We start from the raw sequence: 22,660 nt of genomic DNA on the forward strand, positions 1-22,660 counted from the left end.
TGCATCACTACGTTGCTCAACGTAGTGGTTTTTGCACTGTCATGCTCAGGTTTACTTAGAATAACTGACAATTTATTGTATATTTATTTATTGTTATTACCAGTAAAGCTGTAGCAAGCAAAAACTTTATGGTTCCAGTTCATATCCAGTGCATTTGACAAATCACACTTTTGACTCGTGATTGGGACTGAGAAAGTATCAACTGCACTTTGTCAATTCACAAATGGAAGTGTCTGCTTCAATTTCATGATAGATACATCCTCACCTGTAAAATGGCTGCAAAATCCACCTGTATGTGTAATATGCGCATTAATATCTTTTGCAATCGGGTCCAATTTTATTAGGCTTGATTTAAAACCCATGTTCCATTCTACTGCTTGAATACACAGGACTGAATTGCTATCATCAGCCTTGTCAGATATTCAGAAACTTTGAACATGAATGAAAATGAATCAAGCCATTAAAAATGCGACCATTAATATTAATGCAATATAGAAATAAAGTATATAAAACATTTTAATATAAAAAGTACTTCAAAATATTTAACAACTTAAAAACCATTGAAATAAAAGTAAATTAAGATATTATTATATCTTTACCAATCCTTTACAAATGTTACTCTTCATTGATCTGAATGGAGATGTTTTTCCTGAATCAGCTTAAACCTGATGCAGGTTGTTTAGGCAAATAGGGTTGATTGGAGAATTGCTAGAAATAAGTTGTTTGTTGTATCAAAGTATTGGTAAAATGCCAGTAGATAGCAGTCAGCATGTTTAAAAATACTGAACTTCCTTATGTGTACATGCAGAATTGCAGGCAGCTAAGCACAGAATTGCTGAGATTTTCACTGGAAAACCCTGGCCAGCAATTCTGTTTCAGTCAAGCTCTCCAACTAGATATTAAATATTCAGTGGCTCTATTTGAATAAGAGCATGGATAAGTCATAAGTGCACCGATACATACATTCAAAAGACAACGTTGTGGAGTAACAGCATGTCAGGCAGCACCCGAAGAGGGAATGGACAAATGGCATTTTTGGTCAGGTCCCTGTGTCAGACTGATGGAGTGAGGGGAGAGTGGGGGGAGAAAACTGGAAAGAGAGGGGAGAAATATGCAGTGGTGCATCTGGTAAAGCTGCTGTTTCACAGTGCCAGAAATCCAGGTTCAATTCTGATCTCAAGTGCTGTCTACCTAGAGTTTGCACGTTCTCCCTGTGACCGCATAGATTTCTACCAGTTGTTCCGGTTTCCTCACAGATTCCAATGACAAATGAGTTTGTAGGTTAACTGGCCTCTGTAAATTTCCTAGCGTGTAAGGAATTGATATTAAAGTGGGAATACATAGAACTAGTATGGACAGGTGAGTCAGTGGGCTGAAGGGCTTGTTTCCTTGCTGTATCTTTCAATACAATTCAATTCAGTGGTTGGAGCAGAAAGCAAATTTAGGCAAGTGCAAAGATATTAGAGCAGAGCAAGATAGACCACTCGACCCTAAAAACCATAGTATGTCATGGCGCCATTTTTGTAGGCAGAAACTTGCAGAAACATTTTAAAAGAAAAATAACCAAAATCTGTGAATTGATAGATGAGATATGTTCTGCATTTTTATGGTATCATCACATATACTGTTCCCTTAAAACACTGATTACACTGCGAGAGGCATAGCGAACGGTGGGTTTTGCTTACTAAAATGGCAGACATTATGCTCCTTTGTGTACTTCACTTTGGTATAGGTGATTTTGACGGAGTGGTTCATCTTGCTCCTCTAGTATCTTTGGGCAAGTGGTAGGTGGATGCAGGTGATGGGGATTGAGTGACGGATAGATGGAGGGAGTGACAAAGGATTGAGGTGAAAAGGAGACAAAAGTTGTCAGATAAGGAAAGACAAGGAGGAGGGAAATGTTAACCAGTGGGGAAGGAGGGTTAAAAAAATGAAACGGAGGGCTCAGAGATGGAAGGGTGTGGGAGATCAGCATAAGGAGGAGGGGAATGGAGCAAGGTGACAGAGATGGTGGGAGAAATATGTATGCACCAATATGGAGAATGGTGTGAGAGAAGATGGTGTAGGGGGTATTATTTTTAATATGGGAATTTAATGTTCATACTGTTGGGTTGTAGGCTAATAAAGTTAAATATGAAGTGTTATTCTTCCAGTTTGCGTGTGACCTCACACAAGCAGTGTAGGAGGCCAAGGACAGAAACATCATCAGTCCATTCCCCCCACAGATGCTGCCTGACCTGTTAAGTTCTCCAAGCATCTGCAGTCTCTTGTGCGTGGATTCTCCTCATACACTGACCAACATTCCTCTCTCAATTAAATCATTCAAAATATATTTTATAGTCATTTACTGTATTTTGTATGCTGTTTACGGAACCTCATAACTGGGTTGTTGCATCTGTTGACAAAACATAATAATTAAACTTTCATTTTTGATTATTAAATATTTTGGGAAATTCTGAGGTTATATACTGGCCTGGAATTTTTTGGCAGGTAGTGAAGCAGACTGTGAACTTTGTATTACCTCTACCAAAACACAAACTCACCGTTACTGGATCTCAGTTGCCGTCAGGCATCAGTGCTAAGAGGAACACTGGCATCCAGCAATTACAGTGTCCTCAGGCTGCCTGAGTAACCAATCAGATTCTAAAATTCCCACAGCCAGTAACCCAGGAACAAAAGAGTACAATTTTAGCCGACTCATAAAATGTTTTCTGGAAGGCTACACAAAAGTTAGAGCAAGAACATAAAATTAAAGTGGAAGCTGAAACGGATAAAATATAGACAACACTGTTATTTTACAACCCTATAGGGAGAGATTCATGCTCAGTTGGGTGCACTAAATGGACATTGCAGTTAAATATTTTCAGTGAGCTCCATTCAGAAATAAAATTAACCCAATTTCTGAAGCATAGTTCAACCTATACACATTATAACATTCTGCAGAGAATTAATTTATATTCTATTATGTTATGAAATATTCATGTGAAGGAATTACATTCCATGTCATTGGAATTAAAGGGACAAAATTAGAATGTGCTGGAACATTAGTATTGGGCTCACCAACTTGCAATCTCTTTTAATTCTCAACCTGCATCTCTTTCATCCAGTGCAGCACACATACAAAGTTATTGCTCCCACCTTGTTATGTTGACAGAAGCAACAGTTATTTCAAAGAGCATTGTTTATTAACTTTTATACACGGGATACAGTTTTGTGCGTGTCTTAAGTTAGGATACAGGAATTATGAAATAACATGATCTAGCAGGCATTAACTCAAACAAGAACTCATCTTTAGGTAAAACCTATTCTAATGTAAATAGTGAGCAGTAAACAGTTTGAAATTAAAAGGATAGACACAAAATGCTGGATTAATTCAGCGGGACAGACAACATCTCTGGAGAGAAGGAATGGGCGACCTTTCTGGTTGAGCGTTCCTCAGGCCCTTCTGAAGAAGCGTCTCGAACCTAAACATCACCCATTCCTTCTCTCTAGAGATGCTGCCTGTCCTGCTGAGTTTCTCCAGCATTTATGTTTCTATCTTCGGTGTAAACCAGCATCTGCAGTTCCTTCCGACACTTGAAATTAAAAGGGCAGCTTTGTGAACAAACAGTGCTCTCTACAGAGCACAGGCTGATCAAGAGATGTGATTTGTAAAGTGATATGATCTTGAAACGTACGGTCAGCTTCAGCCAAATATAAAACATGGGGACGATGTTATTTGGCCAACATCTAACCAGGAATCAGACATCTTCAGTTAAATTATTTTGCACCATAGTGGCAGAGATCAAGGAAGCTTCCTGACCAGACTTATTTTGTCACCGAACACATCAAACATCATCATAAATACATTGTTCTGTGTGTCAATGATTGGCGTACTCAGAGAATCAGGTGTTACAATGCAAATTTTGGGTACCTGGGCCCCCAGAAGCTCTCAGATAACCTAGAAAATTACTTTGACCCAGCAAAGGTGTGTTAACATTTAGAGATGTCTTGCTAGTTACAGTATGCTCCCCCTGGAAATATGTAATGCTAGACTGAGGTGGACCCGTTGGGTCCATATCTCTCCTGCGGACCTCTCCTGGGGCAACCCTCCCCCAACTGATGATCCTGCGGGCCCGGCATCCCTCTCCAACTGTCGAAACCCGTTGCTGGGCGTGGAGTGCCCCCCGGGGTCGTGGGCAGGCGAGGGGGGACAAGGAAGGGGAGAGGGTGCCTTTCACCTCCCCCCCTCCTCCCCCCACTCACCCACCCCATCCCGTTCAGACCCGTTGGGTTCTGCGCACGTATTGTAAGTCGAAATGCATTGAATGCGCGCGATCATGTGTCCGGAAGCGAGCGGCGGCTCACTACGGGTCCCTGCCATTTGCACCATTGCAAAGGCAAACTATTGCAAGTTGAACCATTGTAACCTGGGGAGTACTTGTTATTTAAATTTAACTCCCTCCACTCGAGCAACACATATTAGATGAACGGGACCCAACCGCGCAGGTGCGGAGCAGTTGGCGAGACGTAAGTATTAGATGAACGGGACCCAACTGCGCATCCCTCATTGGCCGTCACTCGGGCGGTCCCATTGCGATGTCACACGCTGAAGATGGCAAGCATAAGGTAATTTTAACTTTTAAATCTCTGTAAGTTGACAAATAAATCTCTCTAACTTGAAAAATATAAGAGAAGTTTGAATGAAACTTGGATGAATGTGTGCCCAGGACAATGGTGAGTAAGGTGGACCTAAAATTGAACAAGAAGGTTACACATGGAGGAAGAAACATAGGGAACACAGGGAAGCTGAACAGGGCAAGCAATAAGGTAAGTTTTAAACTTTAAAATCTCACTAACTTGAAAAATGTGAGAGCAATTTGAATGAAACTTGGATGAATGCATGTCCAGGACAATGGTGAGTAAGGTGGGCCTAAAATTGTGCGGGTCATATACCGTTTTGTTTGTGGATAAGAAGAGTACAAACGGAGGAAGAAGCCTAGGGAGCAAACAAACAAGATGAGAGATAGATAGATAGATAGATTGATAGATAGATAGATAGATAGATAGATAGATAGATAGATAGATAGACAGACAGACAGACAGACAGACAGACAGACAGACAGACAGACAGACAGACAGACAGACAGACAGACAGACAGACAGACAGACAGACAGACAGACAGACAGACAGACAGACAGACAGACAGACAGACAGACAGACAGATAGATAGATAGATAGATAGATAGATAGATAGATAGATAGATAGATAGATAGATAGATAGATAGATAGATAGATAGATAGATAGATAGATAGATAGATAGATAGATAGATAGATAATGGAACCATTTTATTCACAAAATGCTGGAGTAGCTCAGCAGGTCAGGCAGCATCTCGGGAGAGGAATGAGACCCTTCTTCTCGACCCGAAACGTCACCCATTCCTTCTCTCCCGAGATGCTGCCTGACCTGCTGAGTTACTCCAGCATTTTGTGAATAAATCGATTTGTACCAGCATCTGCAGTTATTTTCTTATACTAATGGAACCATTTGTCTGACTTAAAATACTGAAGTACTATACAATGTCACTGTAGCCTTTGAAATTGTATTGAATCACCAGCTATTATCTTTGTTCTGAAATGTATTGAAGCTTAATGTACTTTGGGTTTGAAGAGATTCTACTCAGTCTCTCCATCACAATGCCTGCTTGTCACGATGAATAAAGACCTTTATGTCTACCAGCTTCAGTACCTTCAGTGATTCAGTTCACAGAAACAGCAGTTTCCATCAGTTGAAACTAATTATAATATTTTAATGTCCCATCTGCATCCCCAAAGTGGAGGTTTATTAATGCCTTAATTTTGGTCATGAAAGTCAATTGACAGGTTTAGGAATTTTACAGCGAGCCAGTGATAAGCAATAACACTGAATTTCATGTGACAACCATGATGGAGAGAGAAAGCCTTGTAAGCCCTGTACCTGTAAGCCATCAAATAGCAGTAGCAAGGAGTTGCAGTTGAGCTCAACGTTGTGAGTCAAGCATTTTTAATTGTCATATGCACTCGGAACAGAACAATTAAATTCTTACTTATTGCCAATTTGCAGGCGGATTAGTACAACGGCACAACAAATAACTGTAGAATCATTAATAATACAATAAATTATGTAATACTTGATAACTAAACCATAAATATGCATCAGGCATGGTTGGAGTGTCATAAAGATCCCAATGGTTCAATAGTGCTTTTATTTGTCACATTTGCAAACGCACAGTGAAATTATTTTCTTGCATAGTCCAGTACAGATGGGTATCCCCGTGTCTGCTGTTACTGTCACTATAATTGCTCCAACCCGAGTAAAGTTTTACCAAGAATCAGGAATTCTGTTTTACTAATGATGCTTACTATGGATGTATGCATATTCAATGGTAATTTAGTTACTAACCTAGAGCAAGTATTGGTGGGCAAGGGGAGACAGCAATACTGCAAATAGCAATCCTAATGTTTATTCACTTAAGCAGAAGTGCAATGTAGTTATTTCAAATAGTATAACCTAGATATGACAATCAAAATCCTCATTAATGTGTGTCAGGATGAGTGTTGAGATGAGACTGTTCTCACAGTAATATTCTTGTTCACCAAATAATGGGACTAAAATGGGTTCAGTTAGGGTAATGAAACTAAAGGTTTTATGAAGACAAAAACATTTTTAAAAATCACACCAAACCAAATGTAATAATGTGGAAAGTGAATGCAAAAAACAGATGAATTTATTATCACAGTATGTTTTGTGAACTTACTTGTGCTACTGATGGGAGAAATTACTCACCAGACAATTGAGCTGCTTCTGAAAATGATAAAATTGTCACCAAGTGGGTGAACTGGCTAGTTTCACTTGTAATAAATAAAAGTCCGGTAAAATTATGGTGAAAGAAGCTGAAATTTTAATAGTGTTCTGTATCTTTGAAAGCTATGTTAGACCTGAATGTTTCTGCAGAATTTTCCATTCCTTCAGGAAAACTGTGCCGTAACAAGAAGACAGGATACAATTACACTAGTGTTTAAAAAAGACATTACTGCTATTCAGTCTGTACAAATGTGACGCGTGTTGTGTGCAAAAACCCTAAATGAATAAAACATATAACGGAACAATTTAGAGCAAAACAATTTAGTTGAGAAGGTTTTACTTGATACAGAAATCTTTTTCATTACTTTAATAAGAAAGAAGAATCTTCAGCTGGTCTTTAATATATGTCTACAAAGTGGAAAATTGCATAAATCATAGTGAAACAGAGATACAGTTTCTGTTCATAATCATAATTATAATCATACTTTATTAGCCAAGTATGTTTTGCAACATATGAGAAATTTCATTTGCCATACAGTCATACCAATAAAAAGCAACAGAACACGCAAAATATATTTTAACATAAACATTCACCACAGTGACTCCTCCGAATTCCTCACTGTGATGGAAGGCGAAAAAAAGTAAAATCTCTCCCTTCTTTGTCCTCCAGCGGTTGGGGACCTCCAACCTTCCGTTGACGGAACGATCTTACTCCGGTAGCCGGCGGCGGCCCTTCCTCATCGGGGCGATCAAGCTCCTGCATCGGATGGGAATCTCAGCTCCCCAGTGCCGGGTGATCTACCCTGGGTCGGGGCTAGTCGAACTTTGAGTGGCTTTTGGAGCTTCCCAACGTCGGTCTCAACCCGAGACAGCGAGCATCTTGATGTTAAAGTCCGCAGGCCGTGGTTGGAGCTTTGATCCCAGGCAAGGAATCATACGCTCTGATAGTCATGTTTGACTAATCTTCTTGAATTTTTTGAAGAGGTTACCAGGGAAATTGATAAGGGCAAGGCTGTGGATGTTGTCTATATGGACTTCAGTAAGGCATTTGACAAGGTTCCACATGGAAGGTTGATTAAGAAGGTTAAATCGTTGGGTATTAATAGTGAGGTTGCAAGATGGATTCAACAATGGCTGAATGGGAGATACCAGAGGGTAACGGTTGACAATTGTATGTCAGGTTGGAGGCCAGTGTCTAGTGGAGTGCCCCAAGGATCTGTGTTGGGTCCACTGTTGTTTGTCATTTACATTAATGATCTGGATGATGGTGTGGCAAATTGGATTAGTAAATATGCAGATGATACTAAGATAGGTGGAGTAGTTGATAGTGAGGTAGATTTTCAAAGTCTACAGAGAGACTTGGGCCTTTTGGAAGGGTGGGCTGAAAGATGGCAGATGGAGTTTAATGCTGATAAGTGTGAGGTGCTGCATTTTGGTAGGACAAATCAAAATAGGACGTACAGGGTAAATGGTAGGGAATTGAGGAATGCAGTGGAACAGAGGGATCTGGGAATAACTGTGCATTGTTCCCTGAAGGTGGAATCTCATGTGGATAGGGTGGTGAAGAAGGCGTTTGGTATGCTTGCCTTTATAAATCAGAGCATCGAGTATAGAAGTTGGGATGTAATGTTGAAATTGTACAGGGCATTGGTGAGGCCGAATCTGGAGTATGGTGTGCAGTTCTGGTCGCCAAATTATAGGAAGGATGTCGACAAAATGGAGAGGGTACAGAGGAGATTTACTAGAATGTTGCCTGGGTTTCAGCACTTAGGCTACAGAGAGAGGTTGAACAGGTTGGGTCTTTATTCTTTGGAGCATAGAAGGTTGAGGGGGGACTTGATAGAGGTTTTTAAAATTTTGAGAGGGACGGACAGAGTTGACGTGGGTAGGCTTTTCCCTTTGAGAGTGGGGAAGATTCCAACAAGGGGACATAGCTTCAGAATTGAGGGACAAAGGTTTAGGGGTAACATGAGGGGGAACTTCTTTACTCAGAGGGTTGTGGCTGTATGGAATGGGCTTTCGGTGGAAGTGGTGGAGGCTGGCTCGATTTTATTATTTAAGAGTAAATTGGATAGGTATATGGATAGGAGGGGATTGGAGGGTTATGGTCTGAGTGCAGGTAGATGAGACTAGGTCAGGGAGAATGGTCGGCGTGGACTGGTAGGGCCGGACAGGCCTGTTTCCATGCTGTAGTTGTTATATATATATATGTTATATATGTAAGTCCACGCTCCGCAGTGAGGCTCAAATTCAGTCCCGAGCAAGGCCTTCAGCTCCACGATGTTAGGCCGCAGAGCGACTAGAGATACGATCCAGAAAACAATCGCATCTCCGGCAAGGTAAGAGATTGAATAAAAGTTTCCCCCGCCCACCCCCCACATAAAACAAACCAGAGAACAGTATCACATACTTTTAAAACTCACAAAAATTAACAAAAAAAGACGAAAAGGACAGACAGACTGTAGGCGAGGCTGCCATCGAAGCACTACGGAATACTGTTTTGATGAACTGTTTGATGATCTTTGAACAGAACCAATAAAGCATTGAACATTTGACAACCGATTCTGTTGAAAAGTCATTGACCTGCAGCGTTACTAATATTTCTCCATCATTTTTGTTTCTTGACACTGAGTATTACCAACAATTTTGTTCTTTTTAACTTCTTTCAAGTTTCCAACATTCACAGTACTTTGTTTTTGGATATTGTATGAAATAATTCTTAAAATAACTCAACAGTGAAAATGTTAAAATATGCCGTTTGGATAGCATCTGTAGAAAGTGAAACAGAGTTAATGCTTCAGGGTCTTTGATCAAGACCTAAAGCATGAACTTTGTTTATTTTCTTACCAGAGATGCTGCTTGATCTGTGGAGGAAGGAACTGCAGATGCGGGTTTAAACTGAAGATAGACACAAAATGCTAGAGTAACAGCGGGACAAGCAGCATTTCTGGAGAGAAGGAATGGGTGACGTTAAGGGTCGAGACACTTCTTCAGACCCTGCACAAATGATTTCCAACATCATTTAGTCAACATTTGCTTTAGATATTTAAAATCCTGCCTCGTATTAATATTGATGATGCCATCCAATGGGGTTTTCAAAAGCATTCATTTAAAAATGTACTTAAATGTTATCTGTGTATGATTAGCATCAAGTTATACAGGATTTAATTCAAACACCTGAAATGATTCAAAATTTTATAATAATCAATGCAAAATTGTAATTCTGGATAAAGTGCCAATTACCTCCATTTTGCTGCAGAATTAATCTAACACCTTATTTACTATTTATATGAAATCTGAGGGGACAAATAATTAAGGGAATCAATGCAGAATTAATTTGTATGTAGCCTTCATGTTGAAAGATGGTAAAGATAGGAAAACTGAAGGTTAAATATTTACCATCGACATTGGTGAGGTTCTGCAAATAAATAACCACAGCTGTTAATTCATAATGAGAAATTTCTCATATATTACATTTAATTGCATAATTCCTTACAACATAGAAGGAGTGCATTCAACCCCATTGAGTTTATGGGGTTGAATGGGGTATTACCAACTTGAGGCCTGATCTTGTCCTCTGGTCCAACTCTCAGCGCATGGTGTATTTTGTGGAGCTCACAGTCCCTTGGGAGGATGCTGTGCAGGAAGCCTTTGAAAGAAAGAAACTGCGCTACACAGACCTTGCAGCGGAGGCAGAACAGTGGGGCTGGAGAGCAAAGATCTGCCCGGTAGAAGTTGGATGTCGAGGATTTGTGGCAACATCTACCGTAAGACTAATGAAGGACCTGGGGATCAGCGGACAAGCCCTACGCCAGGCTATCAAGGAAACATCACAGGTGGCAGAGCGGAGTAGCCAGTGGCTCTGGCTGAAGAGGAAAGACCCCATCTGGTCTCCCAAATAAGCCAGCTAGGCAGATGCAGAGGGGGGTGGTTCTGGGATGCCAGAATGCATTGCTGAGCCTACTGGAGACGTCATGGGTCCAATCAGCGAAACGTCGATGAAAGTAGGTGCCCACTTGATAACCCCAATGACGTGTCTGCCCAGCCTTTCTCAACATCGGAGGAGCATAGGTGAGTGCATAAGCCTCCCATTACCACCGGGAGCAAGTTGACATTTGGCACTTTGGATTTCTAACATCTTGTCCTGTGTATTTGGAAACATGTTGCCACTCAGTGCAATCCCATCAATCTCATTCTTCCATTTATTTCCCTATAGTATTCACAAGTCCCATAAAACCTTGTCCACACCACCCCTCACTGCCAACCACCCACCCCCCAACCCAACCTGCCAGCCAGTTATGAGATTCCTAGAAAAATTACAAAAAGGCAAGTTGCACTGATACATAACGCGATCAGTTATGACCTTCAATCACACTGTTCATTTTACCAAATATAATGCAATTAAAGTTCAATTTTTATATTTAATTACAGATTGCATTACATAAGGCAACTGAATACCAGTTGACCTATTGTCTTATTTGTGATTTTGTAAAATATCACCTCTGACCTTCAAAAATAATGCAGATTCTCATTTTCGCACAGTTAGGCAAAGCGAACATTTGAAACCTATCAAGTCCTAATAACAATTACACAAGGGGTTCTCTAAGAGGTGGCCTGTTGTGGGTACGGTTTGAATATATTGGGTGAAACTCTTGACTATAGTGAATGCTATTGGCAGGCAAAATATAACTCACCATGTACATATATGTACATGTACAATGTATTGTGAATTACCAATCTGATATGCATCTATTTTCATGTCTCTGACAAAGTTAAAAGTTTTGCCCAGTGTTCAGTGAATTAGAATTTTGCTGACTGAATCAGAACATATTTTATTTTCAAACCGTGAATGAATTATTGCTGACCTTTAATCATCTGAAGAGTTAGCACTGGATATTCAAAAATTATCTCCACAAAGTATTTCTTATTTCACAGTACATTTTAAATAAATTTAAATAAATTAAAATAATGTTTAATTGTTAGTGAAACAGGCACAGAATTTTTGAATGATTTGTATAATAGTTTGCACAACTTAAGAAAGTACATATTAAAGTATGTAGGGACATAGGGATTGGCCAGGTAGTCTAGAACCCTCGGATTGGTTTACGGTCACGGGGTGAGGGAGCGCGGGGTATTTAAATGCCTGGCGCCAAACTGTAGATAGAGATTAGATTAGTTCGCGAAGTTAGTGTTAGTCCAAGAGTAAGTACGTTGCGTTTGTCACGGGTTTTACCGACAATAAAGTATTTGAATAATACCGCTCGTTTGGACTCACTACATTGGTGACCTCGAACGTAAGAAGCAAGCAGCAGGATGTCGCAGGCGGGAGCGAGCGCGGGTGAGATTCATCTACCGCCGTTCTGGGCCCACCAGCCGCACCTGTGGTTTGTGCAGGCAGAATCGCAGTTCCATCTTAAAAGGGTGGAGGAAGACCAGGAGAAGTACCACCACCTGGTGAGCTGTCTGCAGGCGGAGGTGGCTTCGCGGGTCAGTCGATACCTGACCAGTCCACCCCAAACGGAGCAGTACGTGGGGCTCAAGAAGCTCCTGCTGCGGACCTTCGGCTGGGCCCAGAACCAGCGGGCTCTGAAGCTCCTCCATTTGCCAGACCTGGGGCAGCGGCTGCCGTCGGAGTTGATGTCCGAGATGCTGATTTTGGCGGGCGACCATCAGCCATGCATGATATTCGAAGCGGCCTTTCGGGAGAAGCTACCTGGGGACGTCAGGTTGGTGTTGGCGGATGTCTCTTTTGAAGATCCGGTAGCGTTCGCCGAGAAGGCCGACACGCTCGTTAGGGAGCGCAACACCCGAGACGGCTCCGTTAACCGGGTCGCGAGGCCCAGCGGCAGTCGGGGGTGCGGCCGGGAGAGCGACGCATCGGCCGCTATTTCGCAGTCGGCCCACCAAGAGAGGGCGGCGGCGCCTGTTCATTGGCAGCGGGCTCGACCAACAGAGCCGGATAGGCGTGGCTGGTGCTCTTTCCATCGGCGGTGGGGCAGCGAGGCACGAAGCTGTAGATCCCCGTGTTCGTTTCCGGGAAACGCCTGGGCCGATCGACTGTAGAGGCAGTCTCGATTGGCCGTAACTGCCGCCTCTACGCTACAGATCAGAGTACCGGGATCGTTTTTCTAGTGGATACGGGAGCGGTCGTAAGTATTGTGCCCCCCTATGACTGCGAAGTTCGAGTGGGGGGGAAGGGCCCGCCCCTCATTGCAGTGAATGGTAGCACCATCCGTACATACGGTAAAAGGACTATGTCCCTGTCCTTCGAGTCCAGGACTTACCGTTGGGAATTCATCGTTGCGGATGTGGGCCAGGCCATATTGGGTGCAGATTTCCCATGGGCGTTTTCTTTGGTCGCAGACGTCCGAGGGAGGGGCCTGCAACCCTCGGCTGATGTACGGCCTCGGGGTACTGGACCAGAGGCTTCTACAAGCGCCGCCCCACCCAGCCTAGTAATCCAGGCCATTACCACGGCTCCCGGTCAGTTCGATGCGGTCCTAGCCGACTTCCCACAGCTCCTCGTCCAGCGTTTTGATTCACCTTCTGAGAAGCACGGGGTCGTCCATTTTATCCCAACCGAGGGGCCGCCGGTTTTTGCCCGGGCACGGCGCCTCCAACCCGACAAGCTGGCCAGGGCGCGAGAGGAGTTCCTAAACTTGGAGAGGTTGGGAATTATTCGGCCTTCGAGTAGTCTGTGGGCCTCCCCCTTGCACATGGTTTCCAAAGCGTCTGGGGGGTGGAGACCATGTGGTGACTTCCGTCGACTCAACGCGGCAACACGGCCGGACCGCTACCCAATTCCACACATTCAGGACTTCTCAGCTAGCCTGGAGGGGGCTACAATATTTTCAAAAATTGATTTGGTGCGGGGATACCATCAGATCCCGGTCCACCCGCCGGACATTCCAAAAACGGCGACCATTACTCCGTTCGGACTGTTTGAGTGGTTGCGTATGCCTTTCGGCCTTAAAAATGCAGCTCAGGCATTCCAGCGTCTGATGGACCGGGTGGGTCGAGGGTTGCCGTTTGTCTTTATTTACCTTGACGATATTTTGATTGCCAGCCGTTCGGTCCAGGAGCACTTGGTCCACCTCCGCACGGTGTTCCAGAGGCTGCAAGACCATGGCCTGATTCTCCATCCGGACAAATGCCAATTCGGCCTGTCGGCGGTGGATTTTTTGGGTCACCGGGTTACTCCGGCTGGTGCCACTCCTTTACCAGCTAAAGTGGACGCGGTCCGCTCTTTCCCCCGCCCGACTACCATCAAGGGCTTGCAGGAATTCGTGGGCATGGTGAATTTCTATCATCGGTTCGTGCCTGCAGCAGCTCGGGTCATGCACCCCCTTTTTCAATGTCTCGCGGGTAACCCCGCTGAGTTGGTATGGTCCGTAGCTGCGGAGACGGCTTTTGTTGCGGTCAAACAGGCCCTCGCCAACGCCACCATGCTGGTGCACCCGCGCTCCTCCGCCCCCACGGCTCTGATGGTGGATGCCTCAGACGTGGCGGTGGGTGGGGTTTTGGAGCAGCAGGTCGACGGTAATTGGCAGCCTCTGGCGTTTTTCAGCAGGCAGCTCTCTCGAGCGGAGCTCAAGTACAGTGCATTCGATAGGGAGCTCCTGGCCCTTTATTTAGCAGTCCGCCACTTCCGTGATTTTTTAGAAGGCCGTTCTTTCGTGGCCTACACGGATCACAAACCTCTGACATTCGCTTTTGCTAAGGTTTCTGATCCGTGGTCGGCTCGCCAGCAGCGGCACCTAACCCTGATTTCGGAGTTTACGACCGATGTCCGTCATATTGCGGGTTGGCTGAATGCCGTTGCTGATGCCCTGTCCCGGCCGGCCATTCCCTCCGTAGCCGTGGTGGGTAAACATGTGGATTTCCAGGAGCTAGCGGAGGCTCAGCGCCTAGAAGGGACTGCCGCGGTGTACGCCTCCACAACCTCGGGACTGCGTTTGGAGCAGGTGGCGTGTGGCCCCACAGGTACCAAGTTGTGGTGTGACGTTTCCCTCCCACGCCCTCGCCCGGTGGTGCCTGCCGCTCTGCGGCGTAAGGTTTTTGAGGCCATTCATGGCCTGGCACATCCGTCCATCAGGGCGACTTCAGCCATGGTGGCTGCCCGGTTTGTCTGGCACGGCCTGCGGAAGCACGTGGCAGCCTGGGCACGCGCCTGCATTCCGTGCCAGACCTCCAAAGTCCATCGTCATGTCCAGCCCCCATACCAGAGATTCGAGGTTCCCCCCATCCGTTTTTTCCACATCCATGTGGATTTGGTGGGTCCATTGCCCTATTCTAGGGGTTACACTCATCTACTGACGGTGGTTGATCGGTTCACTCGTTGGCCTGAGGCGCTCCCGTTGTCGGACACCTCGACGGCCTCCTGTGCACGGGCCCTTGCGTTGCATTGGGTGGCTCGTTTCGGGGTCCCGGCTATTATCACTACAGATCGGGGAGCCCAGTTCACCTCGTCCCTCTGGTTCTCGATTACAGCAGACCACCGCCTATCATCCCCAAACCAACGGGATGGTTGAGCGTTTCCATCGGCAGCTGAAGGCGTCCCTCTGTGCTCGCCTGACTGGCTACGATTCGGCTGACCAGCTGCCTTGGGTCCTCCTCGGCATTCGTACGGCCCCGCGGGCTGAGCTGGGCACATCTTCGGCCGAGCTCGTCTACGGTTCGCCCCTGCGGGTGCCGGGTGACATTCTCCCTTCCACTCCCGCCTTGCCGCCATCCGTCACGTCAGTCTTGGGCTCCCTCCAGGCACGGGTGGGTTCTCTGGCTCCAGTCCCGACCTGCAGTCACGGAAGCACAGCAGTTCACGTTCCGTCGGAATTGCGGGGCTGTGATTTCGTGTTTCTTCGGAAAGATTGCCACCGCCCCCCTCTCCAGCCGGTTTACCAGGGCCCGTTCCAGGTGCTCAAAAGAGGGACTGTAACCTTCACCTTGCAGGTAGGAAATCGTCAGGAGCTTGTTTCAGTGTCCCGTCTCAAGCCGGCCCATTTGGACCAGGACCTCCCCGTGTCGGTGGCTCAGCCGCCGCGCCGGGGCTGGCCTGTGGCCGCTCGACTGGTCCCGCCAGCGGCGCCCTGTTTACCACCTCTTGGGCCTCCGCCGCCTATGGTTGGGCCTGGGCTGCCGTTGTTGATCAAGTGCCCCCCGTCACCTACACCCTCCGCTCCAGTGGACCCCCCATTGCCTCCAGCGGCGGCGTCCACCCCGCCTCCTGTCACGCTGGGGGTATCGGTTTCCCCCCTCCGTACATGTTCTGGGCGGGAGGTTCGGGCGCCCGTGAGGTATGGTTTCGAGGGTTCTGGGGGGGGTCATGTAGGGACATAGGGATTGGCCAGGTAGTCTAGAACCCTCGGATTGGTTTACGGTCACGGGGTGAGGGAGCGCAGGGTATTTAAATGCCTGGCGCCAAACTGTAGATAGAGATTAGATTAGTTCGCGAAGTTAGTGTTAGTCCAAGAGTAAGTACGTTGCGTTTGTCACGGGTTTTACCGACAATAAAGTATTTGAATAATACCGCTCATTTGGACTCACTACAAGTATATATTAAAGTCATAGTAGACTGGGCGATCGTTTCGCTGCACACCAACACCACCTTGGCCGACATGATCTCCTGGTTGCCAAACATTTTAACTCCCATTCCCATTCCCATACTAACATTTCTGTCCTGGGCCACCTCCACTGTCAGTGAGAGGCCACAAGCAAATTGGAGGAACAGCGCCTCATACAACCCAACGGTATGAAAATTAATTTATCCCTTGCATTCCCTCTCTCTCCATCCCTCCCCCACCCTAGACATCCTGCTAGTTTTACTGTTCGTATCAAAAAGGGTCTCGACCCCAAACGTCACCCATTCCTTCTCTCCAGAGATGCTGCCTGACCCGATGAGTTACTCCAGCATCTTGTGTCTACCCTCATTATCACCTCTCCACAGCCAACAATGGACCATTGTGGGCTCTTTGGCCATCGGTGCTGGCTCTAATTTGTTCTGTATCTTTTCATACCTCTAGTTTACCTTTTACCTTATATCAGTCTGAAGAAGGGTCTTGACCCGAAAAACATCCCCTATTCCTTTTCTCTAGAGATGCTGCCTGACCCGTTGAGTTACTCCAGCATTTTGTATCTACATAAAATAAAAGCTGACTTCATCACAATACTACTACTACCGAATTATAGAAATTTATGACACATTTGGCCCATTATTCCATGCCAGTCATAACAGACTAAATTAATCCCACTTGCCCCATAGACCTGTAACTGGTGATTTTTTTACTATAATGAATTTTTGCTTTCACTGCTTTCTGAGGCACCAATTCCCATAATCAAATTACCTATTGGCATATAGCTATTACTTGATAAAAATACATTGCAAAATACTGTGGTTAAATAAATGAATAGTAGACACCCTAACCCTCCCATGGACAGATGCATTTTTTGTCAACTATATACTTCATTATGTCTACAGTTTGTTGGGGATGAGGTATCTTAAATATCTCACAATAATATAGCAGTAAATAGGCGAATGGAATGTTTAAACCAGCATATAAATGGATGAGGGACTGCTTAAACAAGTACATTTAGAATTTAATGTTAAATATACAAGCTCAAGTTCAACTTTGTGGAATAAATTTCTAACAGGCATTGAGAGGTTGATCTTAAAGAAGACTGCTGAGAAAACAGCCAAAGGTATATTTGTTGAAATGCTCATTAATTTTTATAAAATGCCTCTCAATGCTGGCAGATGTAAGCCTCTCTAGAGGCAAAACTCTCCAACTGCTTTTGATGTGCTCGAGGGTTTAGCATTGGACCTACCTTTTTGCGATTGGAAAACACAGCATGAATGCTCTGAATGTTGGCTTTAGCTGATGGGATATTACATCCACACTAACTTTATAACTTTTTATAAATTACTTTATTTTTCCCTAATGTCTATCTTTTGATTTGCATAGTTCTCATTTTAAATATTAGCAAGCGCATGTTATGAAGCAAAGAAAAGTTTCATGGCCTGTCTAACAACAGTGGCCACACTGGTAATTCAGTATAGGTGATGTTTTGAACATAGAACATAGAAAGTAGAAGAGTACAGCAGAGTAACAGGCCCCTTGGTCCACAATGTCTGTGCTGAACATGATGTCAAGACCAACTCATATCTGCCGGCACATGATCCATATCTTTCCATTCCCTGCATCTTTATTGATTGCAGGACAAAAAATGAATGATAGCAAATCATAAGTCCACTTTATACTTCAGCCAAGTGAGGGTGACTTGTGAAATGGATGAACCACTCACTATCACCATTTATCCTTAAAAGTCAGTTACCCTCAGTGATCAATATCTATCTATCCATCCATCCATCCATCCATCCATCCATCCATCCATCCATCCATCCATCCATCCATCCATCCATCCATCCATCCATCCATCCATCCATCCATCCATCCATCCATCCATCCATCCATCCATCCATCCATCCATCCATCCATCCACCCACCCACCCACCCACCCACCCACCCACCCACCCACCCACCCACCCATCCATCCATCCATCCATCCATCCATCCATCCATCCATCCATCCATCCATCCATCCATCCATCCATCCATCCATCCACCCACTCACCCACCCACCCACCCACCCATCCATCCATCCATCCATCCATCCATCCATCAATCCATCCATCCATACCGATCGCAGCAGGAGTAATGGGCGGCACGGTAGCGCAGCGGTAGAGTTGCTGCTTTACAGCGAATGCAGCGCCGGAGACTCAGGTTCGATCCTGACTACGGGTGCTGCACTGTAAGGAGTTTGTACGTTCTCCCCGTGACCTGCGTGGGTTTTCTCCGAGATCTTCAGTTTCCTCCCACACTCCAAAGACGTACAGGTATGTAGGTTAATTGGCTGGGTAAATGTAAAAATTGTCCCTAGTGGGTGTAGGATAGTGTTAATGTACGGGGATCTCTGGGCGGCACGGACTTGGAGGGCCAAAAAGGCCTGTTTCCGGCTGTATATATATGATATGATATGATATGATATGATAATGGGGTCGAGGTCAGTGCCTTCTATCTGTCCACTCTCACCCACCCACGGCCCCGGGAGATGCTCCCCGCTACACAACGGGTCCATGCCGTCACCAGCATTCCCCGTCGCAGATTGCAGCCGAGCTGCAGGAGACACTTCAGCTCCGCAGGAGAAACGGGGCAGAGTTCAGTGCCTTTTCCCTGTCCCCCCCTTGCCCGCACACGGCCACGGGGATATTTCCCACCCGGCAACAGCTCCACAGTTGGGCCGAGGGGGGCGGGAGGGAAGGGTGGAGGGGTAGGAGAGTGAGGAAGGGGAGAGGGGGGTAGGAAGGGGGGTGGGAGAGTGCAAGGGGAGGGAGGGGGGAGAGGGGAGAGAGGGAGGGGGGATGGCAGGGATGGGGAGGGCTGAACGGGATCGGGGAAGTTAGGGGGGGATGGGGGAGAGAAGGGATGGGGAGGGGAGGGGGTCAAGGGGATGGGGCAGGAGGAGGGGAGGGAGGGGGAAGGATGGGGAGGGGGTGAAGGGGATGGGTGAGCGGGTGGGAGGGGAGGGGGAGAGGGGAGGGAGGGGTGAAGGGGATGGGGAGGGGCAGGGGTGAAGGGGAGGAGGGGGTGCTGCTCCAATGCAAGATAGCTTTGGACCCAACGTGTCCACTTGGTCTAGTTCACACTAAAAAGTTTGGCAACAAATGACAAAAACTATATGAATCCAAGATTTCCTTGTGCCATTTTTTTCATAAAACTCATCAGCACTCTAATAAATTAGATTACCACCTCAATTAGATGACCATAGGAATAAGTTAATCTCGGCTTCAGTTTCCAGTGTGCTTTGAGTTGGTTTTGTCAGTTCAGACAGTGACTGATGTGCAAAACCTTCCATTAGGGTAGATGGTTTGATATTGGTGGAGGTTTGGTCATTCTGTCGGGCAGGGCCGGATTAAGCTAGAGTGGGGCCCATAGATTATGTTATAAAGGGGCCTTAAATTTTAAAAATACACATAAATATTGAAACATAAATTGTTTACCTTTTCAATTTCAAATGTCAAAAGTAACAAAACTACAATTTAAAATTCACATTTTCTGGATTCAGCATGAGCAAATTTGTTGATGATATTGGAAATTTCTATTTCACGCAGAAGAGCATGTTCAATGCTCATTAGAGTGAGATTGTTCAATCTGTTTTGACCCATGATGCTCCTTAGTTCATTTTTAATCCTTTTCAGTTTTGAAAATGAGCGTTCTCCACTGCAGTTGGGAACTATGAGTGACAAATAGATGCGCAAGGCATTTTCTACATTGGGAAAACAAGACTCCAAAGAATTGTCAGTTACCAAACGCTACAAATGTAACTCTACAAGGTCTTGTTCAGCGCCAATATGAGAAACAAGATCAGCTTTCAACAGTTCAGTAAACTGCACAAATTCTTCACCAAGACTTTCTTTCAGATCTTCTGGATATTATTTGATAAAATTTGATGACCTCTTTATTAACTCCAGGTGTAAACGACTGTAACTGATGAAGGAATCCAAATACGCCATTCACCTTTTTATAAGCTTTCTGGCGTTTTGACTGGGCAGGAAGCAAGTTATCGATAATGGCAAGAAATGTATGGCTTTTAAACTTCTGAGGCAGCGTTTGAGATTCAACAAGTGGATCAAGAGTGCTGGAACCACTGAAATCATCATACATGGGATTTTGCTTGTGTTCTCTTCGAGTTTGTTGTTGATAATCTTCACACTCAGTCAGATCCTTGGGTTTTTGCTCAATGTCTGAAAAAGAAGACCGCATAGCTTGAATATTACCATGCAAGGATTCATAGAGAGCACAAGCTGTGTTCAAGTCTTGGCCAGAAGATTGCAAAGAAGCACTGGTCATTTGAAAACGCTGTAATACTTGATCCCACAATATGACCATTATTCCTGTTTCCAACTTCATCATGGTTGAAAGTAGTCCACGAGCCTGTTGTCGACACTCTGCCTTCTGATCATTGTTATATGAAATGTCATCCAAGACTTTTTTTATTGCAGAAAAGCTGTGTAAAAGTGCATTTGTTGCATCGCTTTTGTTGACCACTTGGTAACTGACATTTTTTTCACAATGGGCAAATGAGCACCACCATCAGATAATGAAGCAGAAAGGAGATCCCACTGATAAGTGGAAGCAGAAAAAAATGTGTACAGGCTTTCTACAAAGTCAAAGAAAATTAATGCTTCTTGACAACATTCAGCAGCACATTTTCCAACCAAATTTAGTGAATGTGCAAAACATGGAATGTAATCCGCAAACTCATTCAGATCTTTAATTTGTGCTTGTAAGCCACTATACTTGACACATGTTACTGGCATTGTCATAACTTTGACTACGGCAGTCTTTTATATCAATGTCATTTTCCTTTAATAAAATCAAGTAAACTTTGAGTGAGGTGTTCAGCACTATGACCTTCCATATCCAAAAACTTCACAAATCTTTCAACTGGTCCAGACGGCAAAACATAGCACACAGTTGAAGTCAGCTGGTCCACATTAGATATAGATAGAGTCATAGAGTCCTACAGCACAGAAAGAGGCCCTTCGGCCCTTCGGCCCATCGTGTCCGTGCCGCCCGTTACCAAACACAGTCTAATTTTAATCCCATTTCCCGTATTTGGACCGTAGCCCTGAATGTTGTAGCATTTCAAGTGCCCATCCAAATGCCTCTTAAACGTTGTGAGTATTCCCGCCTCCACCACCACCCCAGGCAGTGAGTTCCAGACTCCAACCACCCTCTGGGTGAAAAAGTTCTTTCTCACATCCCCCCAAAACCTCCCTCCCCTTACCCTGTATCTTTGTCCCCTCGTTGTTGAACCTTCTACCAGTGGAAGAAGTTCCCCGCCATCTACCTTATCTATGCCCCTCATGATCTTGTACACCTCGATATATCTGGAGTAGAATCCAATGAAACATAATAATACTTGTATTTGTTCACTTTACTGATAATGTGATCCAGTATGCTGGATCCAATCAGGTTGATGAATTCCTCACATGTTGCTTTGGATAAGTATGATTTATGTCCCTTTCCTTTGTTTGCATGAGTATTTCTATGCTCTGCCAGAAAAGGGTCAAACTTAGCCAGTAATTCTAACAACCACAATTTCCATTTTGAGAAAAGCAAACAGTTTCATCATTACCACGAAATGAAAGGCCTCGTTTTGCTAAAACCTTTACAACTTCAATTATTAGCTCTAGAAGTGTGCGCCAATACTTTTGTTCAGTCTCCATTTGTATCACAAGTTGGGACTCAACACCTTCACCTTTGTTTTTGCGCATTGACAGTGAAATTAAAGTCTATTAAGGTCTATGTGAGGAACTTTCTTCATGTCGACATAATAGATTGCTTGCATTTTTCCAGTCATTAAACTCCCCTTCACTAAACTTTGATGAACATCCTGAAGTCATAACCTTGTATGGGAAACAGAATAGACTTTCTTTGCTTTTTGAATAGCATAACCAATTTCTTGCATGTTGCTTGTTTGTAGGTTTATGAACATATGTGAAATAAGACTTCTGACAGTGCCGAGGATTCTTTTCATTGTCATACAATCACATGGATGAAAAGTCACTATTAGCATGTGGACGTTCATCACTTCCCTTGGGTATCCAATATTCACAATCACAATCATCTGGATTGTTTGGCCATTCACCGATATTATTAGAGTACTTGGTCCTTTCACTTGTTCTTTCGCATTCAATGGATTCTGGCTGTTGCTGTATCATGCCTTCTGCCACACTAGTACTAGTTGTTCTGATATTTCCAGCTTCAGCCGTTA

Source organism: Rhinoraja longicauda, chromosome 7 (genome assembly GCF_053455715.1).
Source record: "Rhinoraja longicauda isolate Sanriku21f chromosome 7, sRhiLon1.1, whole genome shotgun sequence".
Lineage (NCBI taxonomy): Eukaryota > Metazoa > Chordata > Chondrichthyes > Rajiformes > Arhynchobatidae > Rhinoraja > Rhinoraja longicauda.